The sequence below is a fragment of the Periplaneta americana genome, chromosome 2, assembly GCF_040183065.1.
Source record: "Periplaneta americana isolate PAMFEO1 chromosome 2, P.americana_PAMFEO1_priV1, whole genome shotgun sequence".
Classification (NCBI taxonomy): Eukaryota; Metazoa; Arthropoda; class Insecta; order Blattodea; family Blattidae; genus Periplaneta; species Periplaneta americana.
In genome coordinates, this window is record NC_091118.1 from 93,880,819 (window position 1) to 93,901,816 (window position 20,998).

Here is a 20,998-nt window from a genome sequence, read left to right on the forward strand (position 1 = left end):
TGAATTCCTTCACGACATTGGATTGAATAGGATGGCATGGCCAGCAAGAAGTCCTGATATAAATCCTATTGAACACGTGTGGCACATGCTAGGGAAGCGAGTTAAAAGTCGCCTACCTCCTCATAGCAACTTACAGCAGCTCCGAAATGTTCCAAGTAAAGAATGGAATAGAATTGATCAGACTGCCATCCAGGATCTGATCGAAGAGTTGAATCGGCGAATGGTAGCAGTCATACAGTCACGGGGAGGCAATACCCGCTATTAGTAACTTCTGGGTGGCCACAAATCCAGTTGAATATTTGGAAGAAAATTGATAGAATTTGTAAGTTTTTACATCTTTTAAATACCCATTGTTTGGCGTTGAAAACAGTAACACAAGTCATAATAAAAAAGAGTTTGATTGCTAAGAAGCAATTTTTTTTTCATTTCATAATGGGTTTTCTGATTCTCACCTCATAAAAAAATTAAGAAATATAAGGTGGTCCGGTTTTTTTCCGGTGAATATACAAATAGCTCATGAGATGGTACTTGCCTGGAAAACAAAATGAATATTAAAGTATTGTTTAATGTTACTTCATATTAATTTTAGTTACTTTGCTTCATCTTAGAACTAATTAATTCGTGGCGCGACAGCCCATGAAAGGCCAAGGCTGACCAACCGACTGTTGGCCTCACGACCACATGCCACAGCAGATGTGAACGATCATCCAACCGGAACGGAGGTGGGCCCCATCATGTGGTCAGCACAACGATCATTCCAGCTGTTATAGTTGATTTCGGAAACCTTATTTTGCTACCTAGCTATCGTAGCTTCCAAAATTCATCACGGTTCTGGGTGGTACTGGTCCTATACACTGGACGAAATTGTTTAGAAAATTCCTTGCCCATGAGGACTTGAACTAGCGCTCATTCCGTAGCACCAGTCCAGATAGGGGAGAGTCGGGTAGTATCGGACATCGGGTAGTATCGGACAGTGCGTTTCTTTCATCTACCACCATATGGTAGAACCTGAATGACATGGTTACGTTTCTCTATGCGACATCACAGAAACGTAACCGTGTCAATCAGGTACTATCATCGTGTGGTAGATGAAAGAAACTCACTGTCCAATATTACCCGCTGTCCGATACTACCCGACTCTCCCCTAATGTCTTAGACTACTACGCGAAGGCGCGGGACTTACTTCATCTTACCTCACCTTATTTGCTTCACCTCAACTTACCAGCCTTAATTTACTTTCACTTACCTTAGCTACCTTATTTAACTTTAATGTACTTCACTTTAAATTATCTTACTTTTTCTCGCCATATCTTATCTTATTTGCTAAGCTTTGAGTTGTCTTATTTACCACAATTTACTTCACCTTAACTTACCTTACTTGACCTCACCTTACATTACCTTGCTTTCTACATCCCTAATTCTTGCTTTGTCACATCTTAACGTATCGGTGTCTTACTTTACCACATCTTATTTTACCTCACATTATCTTCTGCTCGTCTAGACCTGCCTTCGGACAGTTAACTAAACAACATACAACCTTTCTTTATCTTCTAGCTAATTTTACTCTACTTTATTTTGCTTTGCCACATCTTAACATACATTACTTCACTTCACTTAGCTTACCTTCTTTATCTCACTTTAATTTAACTTAACATTATCTTAACTGACCTAATTTTACCTCCACTCAATTTTATCTTAACTTATTTTATTTGACCGAAATTTGCCTTACCTTGCTTTACTTTGTTTCTGTCAGCAGATGCATTTTCAGATTCCTGGGCGTTAATAATATCTTAATATGTATTTCTTTTCTGAATCTTAACGATTTTTCAATCTGTCTTTTGTATTCATGTAGGCGGAAGTAGAAATTATAAATGTTTGCTTGCTTGCTCGAGGGTAGAATTAAAGATTAATGGCAAAAGTATCACCTTTATTTTACGCACTTTATAAAACATACACATTACAATCTTCCAAGCTAACCACAGACCATTTCAGAATGTTTATTTACATTCGGAAGGAATGGGGTCGTCATGTGCAGAGAGGCTGAGTGCATATTGTGTAACAATTGAATCTGAAGGTCGCGACTATTTATAACAGTTCCTCTGATGTCGGCCAAGGGCGTGTGTCACAACTCCTTGCTACAGATTGTTCTGAAGACAATGTAGGATGAACAGTATAACTGTAAGAAACTGGAAATACTCTCATGAGAATGAAAGCATAGACCTTTACATTCGGCACAAAGATCAAGCGGAAAAATTACGAAAATTCGGGACTCATTTATACTGCATCTTAACATCAGCATTATAAAATGTATGGCTTCTATATTTATTAAATTTAAGGAACTGAAGTGGTCGTAGATGAATAATTGTGATAAAAGGAAATTATTGTTATGTGATGATCATTTGTGTGCGCGATTGCTAGAACACTTTTTAATTCTTTTATTTGCTGGAAATTATTTTAATGAACTTAATTGTATCATTTCATCCTGAACAGATGGAAAAACTATTTTGGGCAACTACTAAATGCACATAAACCAAATAGGAATTATGGGGACGAAATTTAAATACAAAGTGCTGAGCCATTATACCCGAACCTACGCTTTCTGAAGTCGAAATTGCGATAAAAAAGCTAAAAAAGTACAAGATTCCAGATACCGATCAAGTTCCAGCAGAATTAATGCAAGAGACTAGAAGCGCATTATCTAGAGACATTTATGAGCTTGTACTTGCCATTTGGGAAAAGGAAATTGTACCAGAACAATGGAAGGAGTCCATAATTTTACCTATCTTCAAAAAGGGGAAAAGACTAACTGTAGTAACTTTCGAGGAATTGTTGACGTCGTACAAAATTTTGTCCAATATTCTTTTGAGAAGATTAACTCCATATATAGATGAAATTATTGGGGATAATCAGTGCGATTTTAGGCGTAATAGCCGACTATTGACCAGATTTGTTGTATTCGACAGATATTGGGTAAAAAAGGAATAAGATAGGGGTACAGTACATAAGTTATTCGTGGATTTCAAAAAGGCAGATGACTCGGTTAAGAGAGACGTTTTATATAATGTTCTTATTGAATTTGGTATTCGCAAGAAATTAGTTCGATTAATTAAAATGTTTCTCAGTGAAACGTACAGCAGAGTCCGTATAGCCCAGTTTCTGTCGGATGTTTTCCAATTGACTGCGGGCTAAAGCAAAGATATGCACTATCACCTTTATTTTTTTTTTAATTTTGCTCTAGAATATGCCATTAGGAAAGTCCAGGGTAACAGAGAGGTTTTGGAATTCAACGGGTTACATCAGCTGCTTGTTTATGCAGATGATATGAATATGTTAGGAGAAAATCCACAAACGATTAGGGAAAACACGGGATTTTTACTTGAAGCAAATAAAGAGATGATGGAAGTAAATCCCGAAAAGACAAAATATATGATTATGTCTCGTGACGTTGTACGAAATAGACGTATAACAATTGGAAATGAATCGTTTGAAAAGATGGAAAAATTCAAATATCTTGGAGCAACAGTAACAAGTATAAATGACACTCAGGAGGAAATTAAACGCAGAATAAATATGGAAAATGCCTGTTATTATTAAGTTGAGAAGCTTTTGTCATCCGGTCTGCTCTGAAAAAAGCTGAAAGTTAGAATTTATAAAACAGTTACATTACCGGTTGTTCTATATGGTAGTGAAATTTGGACTTTCAATTTGAGAGAGGATGTTTAAGACAAAGGCGCTTAGGAAAATATTTGGGGCTAAGAGTGATGAAGTTACAGGAGAATGGAGAAAATTACATAATGCAGAACTACACACATTGCATTCTTCACCTAACATAATTAGGAACTTTAAATTTAGACGTTTGAGATGGGTAGGGCATGTAGTACGTATGGGCGAATCCAGAAATTGGTATAGAGTGTTAATTGAGAGGCCGGAGGGAAAAAGACCCTTGAGTAGGCTGAGACGTAGATGAGAGGATAATATTAAAATAGATTTGAGAGTGGGATATGTTGACAGAGACTGGATTAATCTTTCCCAGGATAGGGACCGATGGCGGGCTTAGGTGAGGGCGGCAATGCACCTCTGGGTTCCTTAAAAGCCATAAGTAAGTATTACCTAATGGTTTGTGTGTGTTTTGTGCATGTGCGTGCGTGTGTGCATTTATTAAGAATTAGCATTTATCTCAATGCTATTGCAAGATACTGAGTTGGATCAATGCTACTTCAATACTTCGTTTTTGACTTTTTAATGCCATTTTTATGATCTCCAATAGCTCGTCAAAACACTCTAAAATTAATTCTAGGTGCTGTGTAAAATCTTTCCTTATATTCCCTCAGCTGATGATATAAATTCTTAATCTCTCCTTTCACCTCTCTTGACATATTAATTTCAAGCATCCATATTTCGGCGTTTCTTCTTATTAGGAGGGAGGTGAATATGGTCTGATCAAAGAAAGAAAAACATTCTATATACAGAGTGATTCACGAGGATTTACCGTCCATTACAGAGCTTATTTCCGAAGACATTCTGAGCGAAAAATGTGAATAAACATTTGTCCTATCTCAATATTTTCAGAATTACACTAATTTGAAGTTGTTTGTAAAATACCATTATTCTTGAGTTTTAAGGGTGAAAGAATGTTACAGATAAAGAATGAACTATTCAGGAATATCATTTCTTTAATTGGTTGGTATTGTGAAGCTAAAAATTTGTTGAGAATTCCATAGTTGCTTCGTACAGATTTTTTTTTTTCGATTTTAACTACAAAAGTACATTTTCTTACACATTTATCACAACAATTGTTACTAATCACGCCACTCTTGTAAACTCTTTAAGACTGTACATACATTAGGATGCATAACTAAACTGTAAAGAATCAGCTTCCTAAAGTCGTATGATTTGTAACAATTGTTGTGATAAGTACGTAAGAATGATATAATTTTTAGTTAAAAATTGAGTAATAAAATCTGTACAAAGCAATTAACAATACATTTTTAGCTTCAGAACACTAGCCAATTAAAGAAATGACACTTCTAAATAGTTCATTCTCTATTTGTAATATTTTTTTACCATTAAAACTAAAGAAAAAAGGTATTTTACTAACAACTTCAAATTAATGTAAATTTGAAAATATTGAGATTAGGACAAAGTTGATATGACATTGTTTTGCTCAGAATGTCTTCGGAAATAAGCTTCGTAAGTGATGGTAAACCCTCGTGAATCACCTTGTGAATGTCTAATATTCTGTGGTATCATACAATTCATTATGTTGAAAAGATATCTTAGTTTTACAATACAGGTATAGGCCTACATGCAATAAATAATTTTCAAATACTGCCTATCAATATCCAAGGCTGCTGCTACAAGAAGACATTCTTCTTCAAATTGAGAAGGATCCATGTTCGTAGCAATGATGCCCTCAGAAAACTGTTCGGTCGCGTGAGTTTTCGCGTTTGTATGAGCTTAGAAGTTCGCAAAAAGTTCGTGTTGGCGTTCGCATCAGCCTTGGTCTGCGCAGGTCTTTACTCATATAACGTAATACGCTTCTCCAAAGTTCTAGCTCTGTTTCGGGCGACTTCCAGATCTTTAATATGCTCAGGAAGCTGCATCAGTCCCGGTCGTAAATAAACCCTATCAAATAATAATAATTAGATTATGAATGGAGAAAAACAGAGCGCATGTATTATTACAGGTCTTTATGTTTTACTTTTTTATTAGTGTACATATACAGGGTAAATATCATTAATTTCAGGGATTATTCTTTGAAATATTTCAAACAAAAAAGTTTAATACAATTTTGCTCGTTTTTGCTAACTTTCCGAGATACAAATTATTTTGTATGGAATATATCATAGCGTGGTTTCAGAAAGCCACTGTTTGAATTCCCAATATACTCAGTCAATTTAAGAGGGCAGTGTATTATGATAATAATTTATTGAAAGAATTGGAGTTTTGTCCCTCAAATGTGCAGAAACTTGAGCCGAACAAATGTGACATTTTAAAATTACTTTTCAGAACGAAAAGTTGTATTTGTTCAGATCAAATTTCCACACATTAAAGGACAAAACTAAAATTCTTTCAACCATTTATTATCATAATACACTGTTCTCTTAAATTTACTGAGCATATTGGGAATTAATTCAGTAGAATGTTTTATGAAATGTTTCATCTAAAACAACTTTTATCTCGAAAAGGATGCAAAAACGAGCAAAATTGTATTAACCTTGTTTCTTTGAAATAACTCAAAGAATAATCCCTTGAAATTAATTATACTACTTACGGTTCACTCGGTATAGGTAGCTTGTATTATCATTGAACTATCCATTCCATCAACAGTTGACGGTATCTTTCACTCGCGTTTAACATAACGCTGTTTTTATCGAATTACCTTTACACATAACTTAGACATATTTACGTCAAAAATGGAACTGCGAATAAGTCTGAATTTTCCAAAACTATATTAGGAAATTCTATTTGTAAACTGTTCTCGCAAGAGGAAATTTTCTTACATAACTTTTAAGATCAATAATAATAATAATAATAATAATAATAATAATAATAATAATAATAATAATAATAATAATAATAATAATAATATTTCAGTCTACTTTAGCACACAATTACTTATTTCTTTCCTTCGTTGCATTTTCATACAGAATACTTAAACCAATATACTGTAGGCTCAAAATCCGGTGTTAAATAATGCAGATTTCAGATTATATAACGGCTAATTGTCATTCTGATTTATCAAGTCTATCATTTTGAAGGCAATGGATTCAGTTTCGTAAAGACACATAGAGAGCATTGTCAGCGATAAAGTTTCAAATTTATGAATCGTTAATATACTCGGACATACAATTTTCATCACCATATCATCTTTTTTTTTTTTTTTTTTTTTTTCGTTTCTTAAGAACTGAAATTTTACTTCATCCTGGCGCTCTAGTCTAGATATTGGTTTTGCAAGTGGCGGTATTTGCAGGTTATGTAGCAATCATAACTCAAACTATCCTTTGACTTAGAACAAAGTATATAATATACATATCATGTGGGCTATGTGTTTTTGTATTTTTGAGAATCGAATCCTGTTCAACTGGATTTTAAATGCCTTGTGCGGCGTGACGTTGGAGCCATTTTGTTGTCGAGAACATAATGCTCTTGTAGTATTAAGTGAAAGATGAAACTCTCTTAGCCTTTCTCGGTATTAGAAATGTGTTGCAAATTCTCTCGAATCTGCTCTGCTATTGGTGGACAATATCCTTGCCTGACATGCAAGAATTAGTTGTTAATTAGTTTCTTGCTGCAGGCTTTTTCCTCTCTCAACATGTCCTACTTTTCTTCCCAACCTAACATCAGCAATTTTCAGTTCGTTACTTGCACGCAAATTTGCACTTTTTTTCTTTTCAAAACAGTTACTGCTAATGCTTCCTATTGCCACTTTTCTCTAAGTTCATCGGACCAAGTCGTATCGAAAATACCCAGAAGAGCGACGAGATTTTGGATATCTCATTCCGCCATTGCTTCGTTACTGAAATAATACCCCATCGTCTATGAGTAATTTTGTAGCTAAACATAAGTATAACTAGAAAAGAATTACCAATAGGGTTAGAGGGTAAGTTCACGAATGAGCAGCTGTTTGATCTATCGTCGATAAATTAAATCAGTGGGTATATGTAGTAATCATATGGCTTCATCGCCTCATGATTGACAGCGACTGGAAAAGAGTGAAATCATAGTCCGATTTTTACATAAACTCGCCGGAATTTGTCAAGCAATTACAATATTAAGAATATTTTCACACAGTAAGACAAACCGTCGTCATCACTAATATCATTAATCACCATAATTATTGTTACCATCACTATCATCATGACTATAATAAATTACCACTAACAACACCATAATTACTAACATCAGTAACAACACTACCATAATTACTAATATCACTAACACCACCACCTTAATTACTAATGTCAGTAACAACACCATCATAAGTACTAACATCACCAATACCACCACCATGATTACTAACACCAGTAACAACACCACCATAAGTACTAACATCACCACCATCATGATTACTAACATCAGTAACAACACCACCACCATGATTACTAACATCAGTAACAACACCACCATAAATACTAACATCACCAACACTACCACCATGATTACTAACACCAGTAACAACACCATCATAAGTACTAATATCACCAACATCGCCACATGATTACTAACATCAGTAACAACACCACCATAAGTACTAACATCACTAACACCACCATGATTACTAGCATCAGTAAAAATACCTCCATAAGTACTAACATCACTAATACCACCACCATGATCACTAACATCAGTAACAACACCACCGTAAGTACTAACATCACCAACACCACCAACATGATTACTAACATCAGTAACAACACCATCATAAGTTCTAACATCACCAACACCACCACCATGATTACTAACATCAGTAACAACACCACCCATAAGTACTAACATCACTAACACCACCATGATTACTAACATCAGTAAAAACACCACCATAAGTACTAACATCACTAACACCACCATGATTACTAACATCAGTAAAAACACCACCATAACTACTAACATCACCAACACCACCACCATGATTACTAACATCAGTAACAACACCACCATAAGTACTAACATCACTAACACCACCATGATTACTAACATCAGTAAAAACACCACCATAACTACTAACATCACCAACACCACCACCATGATTACTAACATCAGTAACAACACCATCATAAGTTCTAACATCACCAACACCACCACCATGATTACTAACATCAGTAACAACACCATCATAAGTTCTAACATCACCAACACCACCACCATGGTTACTAACATCAGTAACATCACCACCATAAGTACTAACATCACCTACACCATCACCATGATTACTAACACCAGTAACAACACCACCATAAGTACTAACATCACCACCATCATGATTACTAACATCAGTAACAACACCACCACCATGATTACTAACATCAGTAACAACACCACAATAAATACTAACATCACCAACACTACCACCATGATTACTAACACCAGTAACAACACCATCATAAGTACTAATATCACCAACATCGCCACATGATTACTAACATCAGTAACAACACCACCATAAGTACTAACATCACTAACACCACCATGATTACTAACATCAGTAAAAATACCACCATAAGTACTAACATCACTAATACCACCACCATGATCACTAACATCAGTAACAACACCACCGTAAGTACTAACATCACCAACACCACCAACATGATTACTAACATCAGTAACAACACCATCATAAGTTCTAACATCACCAACACCACCACCATGATTACTAACATCAGTAACAACACCACCATAAGTACTAACATCACTAACACCACCATGATTACTAACATCAGTAAAAACACCACCATAACTACTAACATCACCAACACCACCACCATGATTACTAACATCAGTAACAACACCATCATAAGTTCTAACATCACCAACACCACCACCATGATTACTAACATCAGTAACAACACCATCATAAGTTCTAACATCACCAACACCACCACCATGGTTACTAACATCAGTAACATCACCACCATAATTACTAATACCAGTAACATCACAACCATAATTACTAATATCAGTAACTACAATTACTAACATCACTATAATTACTAAAGTCACTAACAACATCAGTATAATTACTAACATCACTAACAACACCGTCCCGCGCCGTGGCGTCGCGGTCTAAGGCATCCTGCCTAGGACTCGCGTTACGGAATGCGCGCTGGTTCGAGTCCTCATGGGGAAAGAAATTTTCTCATGAAATTTCGGCCAGTGTATGGGACCGGTGCCCACCCAGCATCGTGATGCACTTGGGGAGCTACGATAGGTAGCGAAATCCGGTTGCGAATGCCAGCTATAACGGCTGGGGGGATCATCGTGCTAACCACACGATACCTCCATTCTGGTTGGATGATCGTACACCTCTGCCTCGACATGTGGGCGTGAGGCCAGCAGCCGGCTGGTCGGTCTAGGCCCTTCACGGGCTGTAGCACCACGGATTATTATTACTAACACCAGCATAATTACTAACATCACTAACACTAATACCATAATTACTAGCGTCAGTAACACTACATCACTAACAACACTAATACCATAATTACTAACATCAGTAACAACTCTACCATAATTACTAACATCACCAACAGCACCACCATGATTACTACCATTACTACCAATAGCAATATGATTACCTGTGCTAACATCATTACCATCACCATCATTATTACTTATGTCACTCTTATCATGCCATGGCCATGATGTCCAATATCACTACTGTCATCAACATGATTACTACCACTGCCACCATCATCCATTATTATTACTATCATTACTACTGTTAACACTACCATGGTAATCGCTATTACCAACACTACCATAATCACTGCTTTTACCACTATCATCACTACCAACCTATCATCACTGTTCTTACCAAAATCATTACACCTACCATCACTATTACCAACATTTCCTTCATCATTGATGTTACCACTACCACTATATGTCTCGCAAGCAGGGAATATCGACGGAAGGAATGTGAATCAAACAATGCGATAAGGAAGAGCGGGCAACAGGAAAGGTAACGAGATGGCTTGAATGATATTCAAGAGTACAGTCGGAAGAGAAATGATGTCGATAGAATCAGTCTTGCGTTGTGATAGTTACATTACGACTTTAGTTTGTTCCATTGCATGTGAATGCGTGTCTTGTATCGCACGGTATTATTATTTCATTCGTAAACATATGTTGCGCGTTTAATTAGCTTCGAATTTTTCTCTTGCTACGTTCTTTATTTTCAATGCGATGTCCTCATTTGTTCATCGTCTTGGAAGAGGCAATACTTCCATCGGCCGACACTTCTCGCCCCGTCGGCATGCCTACATACATACGTAAAAAGAGACAGCAACGCCACCATTGCTTTCGGTAATAGCATCATTACCATACAGCCGTCATCATTTTTATTATGAATAGTACAATATTAGGATAATCATGCTGACAGTCTCAAGTTCAAATTTTAACTTGTCATTTTACGAAAATGACATGATTTTCTAATTCACCTTCAGATCATGGATTTATTATACAAGAAAAGTTTGAACAACAAATAATTTAGCAATGACACTGATGGATGGATGGGTGACTTTTTGGTTGTTATACGTCATGGCCTTTCGTAATTACATTGGTGGCTCTTTGAACATCTGACTCTACGTTATGAATACAGGCTCATTTACAATTTCTTTTTTTTTTTGCGGTTTAGTTCAATGATTTAGTAATTATGCAATTATTATTTTTAAGTAGGTTATTTTACGACGCTGTATCAACATCTCAGGTTATTTAGCGTCTGAATGAGGTGAAGGTGATAATGCCGTTGCAATGAATCCTGGGTCCAGCACCGAAAATTACCCAGCATTTGCTCAAATTGGGTTGAGGGAAAACCCCGCAAAAAACCTCAACCAGGTAACTTGTCCCGACCGGGATTCGAACCCGAGCCAACTGGTTTCGCGGCCAGACGCGCTAACTGTTACTCCACAGGTGTGGATTATGCAATTATTATGTATTTTCATTTGAAAGCTTTACCGTATATATTTTAATGGAGTTATTACAGTCTGTAGGTACAAAGATTTTATGGCCCCCATTCAGCAAATTGATTTAAATTTTGTGCCTTATCTACAACAGTTAAAATCACTAATTTACAATATTATGTACAAGAAAAATGAAACACTGTATAAGCATGTCTAATTAAATAATCGAATACAGGGCACAGAGAAGATGAAAAAGAAGTCAAATGCTTGAAAGAAGTACAAGGTAAACTGAATTCATGAGAGATTTCATGGTTTGTGATATGACTCAAGTTTAGTGAGTTATGGGCTGACAGGAAGCAAGCCAGGTGCCTTCCTGTGGACGTTTTACTTTATGAGTCGTAAACAGCTCCTGCATCGACGCATTATTCACGCGCTAGGGACGACTCCAAAGTCACGTAATTCCTTATCGACAGCTATATAAATTTTAACACATTCCATATCATGACTCATCCATGAGGTGGCAGATATCCACTTGCAGTTATTGACTAAATGTGAAACACAATGAAGCGTGTGTTGCAATGTTAATTTTCCTCCTTGTTATAAACATGATGTTACACCATCAGCCTCGGTCAATTACAAGTGGTTAAACATATGTCAGTCCGGAGTGAGGATGCTATCTTGTAAACAATGCTGTTTTTACGCCACATACACCTTAGTATTTTCTCTCGTTACGTTTGTTTCTTCCTCAAGTCCTTGAAACATGACAAGGTTGTCCAAAGCCATTTGTCCGACTATCTTCCGTCGGTTCGTCCGTCTCTCCATCCATCCATCCATCCATCCATCCATCCATCCTCACTGTTAATTCAACCCGTTCATCTGTCCACTCAGTCACTAATTTGTTCGTACATTCAACTATCTACTCTTCGTTACTCATTCATCCAACTATTAATTCGTTCACTCACTCACTCTCACTCAACTTTTCATTAATTCTTTTGTTCATTCATTCACCTATTTTTTGTTCATTTTTCATTAATTAATTAATTCATTCATTCATTCATACAATCCCTCCATCTGTTTATTTCTGCATCCAGTTTTTCATATGCCAAATTTATTGCCTTTCATTTATTCATTCGTTCAATCTCTTTTTGTTCATTCATTTATTTGTGCATCCATTCTTTCATATGTTCATTAATTCATGGTTCATTCATTCAAGCATATTATATTAATTTGTTTATTTGTTTTAGTTGTCATTTAACGATGCTGTATCAACTACTAGGTTATTTAGCGTCGATGAGATTGGTGATAGCAAGATGGTATTTTGGCGAGATGAGATCGAGGATTCGCGATAGATTACCTAGCATTCACCTTACGGTTGGGGAAAACCTCGGAAAAAACCCAACCAGATAAGCCCAAGCGGGGATCGAACCCGCGCCCGAGCGCAACTTCCGACCGGCAGGCAAGCGCGTTAACCGACTGAGGCACGCCGGTGACTTTGTTTATTCATTCAATCATCCATTTATTCGTTTATACATACTTTTGGCCATTTATTGAGTTGTTCATTATTAATTTGATCACCCATAAATTCTTTTATTATTCACTCATTTATTTTATTTTATTTATTTATTTATTTATTTATGTAGTTATTTACTTTTACATTTATTCTTTCGTTAATTCCTCTTCTGCTGCTGCATGCTTTAGACTAATTAGCCTGTTGCGTCTCCAAATTGGTCTATCCATCTCTTATGAGATCTTCCTATATTTCTTCTCCCTCTTGGTTTATACCTCAAAGCTTTTCTTGGGTATCTTTCTTCTGGCATACGTTGTACGTGTTCTAGCCATTTATTTCTAAAACTCACAATTCTTTCATTTATATTGTATATATTTAGCTCCTTTCTTATCGTTTCGTTTTTTATTCTATCTTCTCTTGTTACTCCTAACACCGATCTCAAAAATCTCATCTCCGTTGCTTGAATTCTACTTATATCTGTCTTCTTTAATGTCCAGCTTTCGCTGCCATATAGACATATGGGTGTAGTCATTGTCTTATAAAATTTAATCATTGTGTCCTTTCTTGTTTTATTTTTAAGTGTTCTCTTTATAGTGCCACATAGCTGATTAAATCGTTCTATTTTATGTTCATCTTGACTTGATATCTTACACCCGAGATAGTTAAAGCATCTAACTTGTTCAATACTTTGTCCATCAATAATTATTTTCTTTCGTTAATTTATTAATTAATTCAGTCATTCTTCCATTCATTCATTCATTCATTCGTGTTCGCTTATACACTAATTCATTTAATTATCTGTTAGTTCATTCGTTCGTTTGTTTACTAATTCATTCATATATTAATTCGTCCAATTGTCCTTCCATTTATCCAATTATAAACTCACTTAAAGAATTCATTGCCCGTCTATCTATTTATTCACTCTTTCACGTATCGTATCGAATTATTGTTCTTTTTCTTTAGTTTGTTATTTAACGACGCTGCATCAACTACTAAGTTATTTAGCGTTGATGGGATTGATGATAGCGAGATGATATTTGGCGAGATGAGGCCAAGAATTCGCAATAGATTACCTGAAATTCGTCTCATGGTTGAGAAAAACCTCGGAGAAACCCAATCAGGTAATTAGCCCAAGCGGAAATCGAACCCACGTCCGATCGCCACTCCGGATCGGTAGGCAAGCGCTTCAGCCGACTGAGCTACGCCGGTGGCTCGAATTATTGTTCATCGCATTCGTATTGTAATATAGTTTCAGGGGTTCGAAGTTTCACCTCGAACGCAGCTACTTGATTGATATTTCTAGTGACAGTTATTTCTCTAGCTAATTGCTGGAATATCGTCATGAAATGTTCACGAATGTATGCTTAAAGATACGAGTATAACCATTATTCTTCTCTTTGCTCTGCATTTCCTAGAATTCCATAGACAGTTCTTTGTTTCTGCTTAAACTTCATTTTCTCTTATGTCGTTTCGTTAATTTTTCTTATTTCTTTACCTCACAAATATTTTAAATTGAATATGATTGTAAATTAATAAATAATATAACAGTTACGAAATTTAAAAAAAAATCAACGTTTTGGGATGGCACAGTTTGTTTGTTGTGAAGTTGAGCAATGTTCGCGCGTGCCTTGAACTTCCTTTTAGGAATGAGCTCATTGTCACGTAAACAGGTCACCTTGGGCTACTCGCAAATTTGAAGTTTCCTCTAAGCACCATAAGAAATCACGTCATTGAATCTGATAAATTTTTTTCCCATTTATACTCTAGAAAAAATATTTTGTTAGGACATTGATTCTAAGGCACGAAGCAAGTTTTTTTTTTTGTTTTTTTTTTTTGTTTTTTTTTTTTTTCGTTGTTGGTAACTCTATAGCATCTATTAGATGATTTATGGTTGTGCTAACAGATGGAGTTACTTGTCAACAATGTGACGCTGAAACGTGTGTTCAGGTTACTGTCCAGCAACAGTCCTGATGTATTTTTATATTTGTGATGATTGGTTAATTAATATTAACCCGACACACTCACACTCACATTCATACAAATTTCCAGACTCTAGACACCCAGGGAATTATTCTTCTTCAAGAGAAATTCACCGAGAGCCAAGCCCAGGAATCGAACCCAGGACCTCCTGATCTGGAAGTCAGCATGCTGACCAACAGACCACGGAGGCAGTCAAGTCTATTTTACCGTCACTTCTTTGGTTTCTATAGACAATGGGAGGTAACGAAAATACTGTCAGCTGGGGTGACTGTCTCAATCACGGAAAAAAATAAAAGTGGCCCCATCGCACATTTGTTTCGATGAAACAGGTTACTAATGCCTGATTCCGATATATGACAGAACTAGTTCCAGTATGGAAATTTCAGATTAGACTTTGTGGTTCTACGGTTGATTGTAATGAAGCTGTTGTGTTTACATTTTTCAGTGAATTTCTATTGCAACAGGTGTATGAAGTTACTTCATTAAGCTGGTAAGTATTTATTTTTATTCCTTAATATGTCTACAATGAAAATTGCAATAAATTATTGAATTGCAATTGATGGGTTTAGGGAAATGTGACGTTTCTGACGCGATTTAGAGTGAATTTGTGTCATCAAAGTTTGTTCATGTTTTGTATTGAATATGAATTTAGGTATTTTTATTTACATTTATATCATACGAGAATACTAACAAATAATGGCACTTGCTTTTGTTTTCATATAGGTAGGCCTAGGTACGTACTGATCCATCCGTAGTATCCGCATATAATCCATATATCTTAATATCATCTATCTTCTGACAGATTCCTGAAGGGGTTAATAGACATTATCCATTTGGAGATCGTAATTTTATTAATAAAGAAATTTTAATTTCAATTAACAAAAAATTGTAAATCTATTTACAACCACTTTAGCGAAGGGTAACGCCTTGGTTTCATTTGAGAAAAGTCTTTTATTCCTTAAGTGCTTATACTGTAGAAATGGATTATTTTAATATTAAAAGTACAGTTCTCACACACTTTATTCACTATTAGGCCTACTACTCATTTTTTTTTTATTTCAAACTCGCGTGGAGGTAATTTGGCCTCCCTCCCTCCGAAGAAAATAGCCTCTAATCATCATCTTTTACGAATTTAAACCTGTGTCTTCATCCCATACCGCTCGCAGCTATCATAACTCCATTAGAATATCCCTTAGTATCATCTCTTCTCACTAGCTCCCCAAATTCATCATGATGCTGGATGTAAACCGGTCCCATACGCCATGCCATGTATCCTATAAGGTTTTCCCTAAAAAAATCTTGCCCCAAGCAAAAACTGAAATGACTCTGATGATGATGATAATGATGATGATGATGATGATGAGGATGATGATGATGTTATGTAAGAATGAACTATATGAAATAGATAGATGCAATAAGAAATGAAGAATGAGGAAAAAGGATAATGCTGAAAATAATAATAATAATAATAATAATAGTAATAATAATAATAATAATTATTATTATTATTATTATTTATTTTAGCTGGCAGAGTTAAGGCCGTAAGGCCTTCTCTTCCACTTAACCAGCAAAAAGTGTATATACATACTGCATGCATGAACTTACAAAGAATTCAACAATTTGATTTAGATGAGAGTTACATGTATACAAGAGTTATTTACGAATTAAACAACAAAATACTATGAACTATTAATTAAACACTGAAATAAACTGTGTAGCAGAATTAAACTAAAATACATAGAATGTTAATATATTTCAAATAATATTAGATAATAGAAAGAGATTATTATGAGACAATTTTGAAAATACAGCACAATCAGGATGATATCTAAAGAAAAAAGTAACAATGTAGTCAGTGATAGTTTAAATCAGTATGATTGGAGTGAAATGCTAATAAGGTTATCTTTTAAGCTGTTCTTAAAGGTGTTTGTTGTCTTGCAGTCCCTAATACTTTGTGACAAGGAATTCCATTGACGCGAGGTGGATATTGTAAAAGATGATGAATAACAAGATGTTCTATGAAGAAAGCAGGGAACAAACTCCACGCACAAGAGGACCCAGTTGGGCCGTACGGCTACGGGACAAGGAACGCAAGAGGAGAACGACTGGTACAATTCGCCACAGAACAGAGAATGGTGATACTAAACACGTTCTTCAGAAAGCGTAGCGAAGCAAGGTGGACCTGGAGACACCCCAACGGCACGACAAAAAACGAACTGGACTACATACTAACCGACAGCCTAGCAGGTGCGAGAGACATACAAGTCGTACCAAACCTGAAATTCTCGACGGATCACAGAATGGTACGTGCCACAGTGAATATAAAGAGAAACAGAAGACATTTTGGGAATACAATAGCGAACACAATTGACAGCTTAGATAGGCACACTTTCGGCCTTGCACTACAGGAACGACTACATGAAATGGACCTATCCTCCCAGCGCGACCCACAGGATCTATACAACTCCATCGAAGAGGCCCTTACCCAAGCATCAATCACAGCCAGGAGAACAAATGTAACTAGAGAAAACAGTTCCAAGCTCAGCCCGTTAACAATTGCATTAATTGAACAAAGGAAGAGATTATATCCAAGCAGGGATGAAACCGAGGACAATAAAAACCAGTACGCAGAGATTGATAAGCAAACAAAAAGGGCGATCAGAAGGGACGTACGTGAACACAACACAGAGGCAGTAAGAACAATACTGGAATCATCCAAATCAACAAGACAAGCAAGAAAACAGAGAGGAAGTGGGAAGCAATGGCTCTTGGGAGCACGGGGACCCAGAGGCAACCGTCTAACAGAAAGAGAAGACATTGTGACGGCAGCCACAAACTACTACAGATCATTATACACCAGCTCAAAACAGGAAGAGAATCCAAGCGACAGTATTCAGATGAACAACGTAGACGACATCGAGGTCCCACCAATACTTCAAAGCGAGGTCAGGACAGCGATAGGGGAACTCAAATCCGGAAAAGCGCCCGGAGAAGACAACATCCACAGCGAACACCTGAAACTCGGTCACGACTCCTTGCTAACACCGCTCACCGCAGTCTTCAAGGAAATACTCAAATCGGAGACAGTACCCCACCAATGGAAGACAAGCAAAATTATTCTACTCCACAAAAAAGGTGCCAAGGACGACCTGAGCAACTACCGTCCAATCAGCCTGATGTCTAATGTCTACAAGCTGTTCTCTAAGATAATCACAAGGAGACTCATGAAAGTACTGGATGACAACCAAGCTCCAGACCAGGCAGGATTTCGCTTAGGTTACAGCACGGTGGATCATCTACAGACAATCAACCAGGTCATAGAAAAAACGGACGAATTCAATATTCCCCTCTACCTCGCATTTATAGATTTCAAGAAAGCATTTGACTCGGTAGAACACTCCTGTGTATTACAGGCGCTGAGTAACCAGGGAGTCGAGCACAAATATATCAGCATCCTAACTAAGCTCTACGGAGACTCGCACGCCACCGTGATGACAGAACGAGAAGGACAAATATTCAGAATAGGAAGAGGAGTCCGACAAGGGGATCCGATCTCACCAAAGCTATTTACTAGCCTCCTGGAAGACATATTCCGTAAGCTAAAGTGGAAGAAAAGATATGGAATCAATATAAACGGATATCGGCTGACGAACCTAAGATTCGCGGACGACATCGTACTTTTCGCTAAAAACGCCACCGACCTACAAGAGATGATACAGGAACTAAGCGATTGCAGCGCACACGCAGGCCTAAGCATGAACATGGAAAAAACCCAAGTCATGACGAACAGCCAACCACAACCAATCCAAGTCAACGCAACCATATTACAGTACGTGGAGGAATACATCTATCTGGGCCAATTGGTCGGATTCAAAAGCTGCATGACGAGAGAAGAAGAATTGCATCAGCATGGAGAGCTTTCTGGTCACTGCAATTCATACTCCTTGACAAGAAACTGAACCGCAAACTAAAGCTGGAGGTGCTGCAATCCTGTATCTTCCCAACCTTACTGTACGGCTGTCAGACCTGGAAACTGACCGTGAACCAGAAGACGCAGATTCAGATCTGCCAGCGCAAAATGGAGAGGAAAATCCTAGGACTCTCCCTCGGAGACAAGATTTCCAACACCAGACTCAAGCAGATGACAAACACCAGAGACATGGCACACCAAGGGGAACGCCTGAAATGGAAATGGGGAGGCCACGTGTCGAGACTCCAAGGCTGCAGATGGGAGCATATTTCCACCACGTGGGACCCACGCATCGGGAGGCGAAACCGAGGAAGACCTGGGACCAGATGGGCGGACTTCTTCAAGAGCCTAGCTGGACCCCTGTGGTCCAGAACAGCCAAGAACCGAGAAGAATGGAGATCGCTACAGTTTGCCAGTATCGAGTGAGAGCGCAAGTGTACACACACAAACGACGAACAAAACTTATATAGAACAGAATTTACAGTCATGCGGATTAGCTCACCGCATGATCTCTAAAGAGCTCCCCTTTAGGAGGCCATAGCCCTTCACGGGAAATCCAAAGGCTATTTCATTTCTATGAAGAGGTATACTTAGCGTGCCACAGATAAGTGGTCTGGTATTTATGTCGTGGTTAGAGTATAGATAAGAGAAACGAGACGGAAGGTAATTTGGTGTTAAGGTGTGCAGAATTCGAAAGCGTAAAGACAAAGAGTGTGAAGTTCTGCGTTCTTTAAGTCGGAGCCACGAGAGACTTGCGAAGATCAGGAAGAGAGAAGGGAATTGGCTGGATTACTGACTGAGAAGAAATTACCTACTGGAAGGAATGGTGAATGGGGGAAAGGTTCGGGACAGAAGAAAATATGAGATGATAGGCAACATTAAGATACATGGATTTAATCGGCCTGGTTGGCGCAGTTGGTATAGCGCTGGCCTTCTATGCCCGAGGTTGCGGATTCGATCCCGGGCCAGGTCGATGGCGACAGGCTTATGTCAGTAGATTTACTAGCATGTAAAAGAACTCCTGCGGGACAGAATTCCGGCACACCGGCGACGCTGATGTAACCTCGACAGTTGCGAGCGTCGTTAAATAAAACAACATTTACATGAATTTATGCGGAGACGACAAGAAAAGCAGTAAAGAGGGAAGATGGGAGAATGCTGGGTTTGTAGTGAAGTTCCTGTTCTTTGGTAGAAGAGTGTGAATGAATGAAAGAATGAATGACAGTGAGTAGAGGAATCCGGTTACGAAAACCAGCTGTAACGGCGTGGGGATCATCGTGTTATCCACAGGATACCCCCAATAGGATACCCCCCATACTGGTTGAATGATCGTTCACCTTCGCTGAGGTATGTGGACGTGAGGCCAGCAGTCGACTGGTCGGCCTTGATCCTCTATGGACTGTCACGTAAAGGGTTTGTATTTTTGTTTCTTGAATAATCAGAAACGCTTGGAGTTAGGAAAAACAATTACAGAAAATTAATAAATTAAAAGAATACATTTAAAGAGGAGAGGAATATAAATGAAGCGAAAAAGAAGAGGAAGAGAAAAAATTAAAGAAAAGCATAAGAGGAAAATTATATGACTATGACAAAAGAAGAGAAATAAGGGGAAGAGAATTTGGAATAAAATTAAGGAAGGAATGGGGGCGATGAGAGAAAGAAATGGAGCACGAGAAAAAGAAAAATAAGTTGGAACAGAAGAGAAAAGAAGAGGAAGGATTAATCTATGTTATGTGTTAAATAAAATAAAATAAAATAATTTATATGTGGTTCCGTCAATTGCTTATCTTTAATATATAAATAAGTCAAAACATGACTCAATTATACAATCTCAAAATAGGACCCCTGTGGGGGTGAGGACAAACGTTTTCCCATAAATGGGATCTTCAGGTCCTTAGTTAGGCGAAAACACTAAAT

General features: G+C 37.3%; 1 protein-coding gene across 3 annotated transcripts in view; it reads left to right on the top strand.

The window, feature by feature from the left end:
- LOC138694438 (sialin-like) overlaps positions 1-20,998 on the top strand; it is a 246,340-nt gene that overhangs the window by 97,561 nt on the left and 127,781 nt on the right. Inside the window, exon 2 of one of the 3 annotated variants that reach the window (XM_069818146.1) lies at positions 609-722. The exons of the other annotated variants lie outside the window; for them this stretch is intronic. The gene's annotated coding sequence lies outside the window, so the exon portion shown is untranslated. The remainder of the gene's footprint in view (positions 1-608; positions 723-20,998) is intronic. 3 annotated transcript variants of the gene reach the window in all.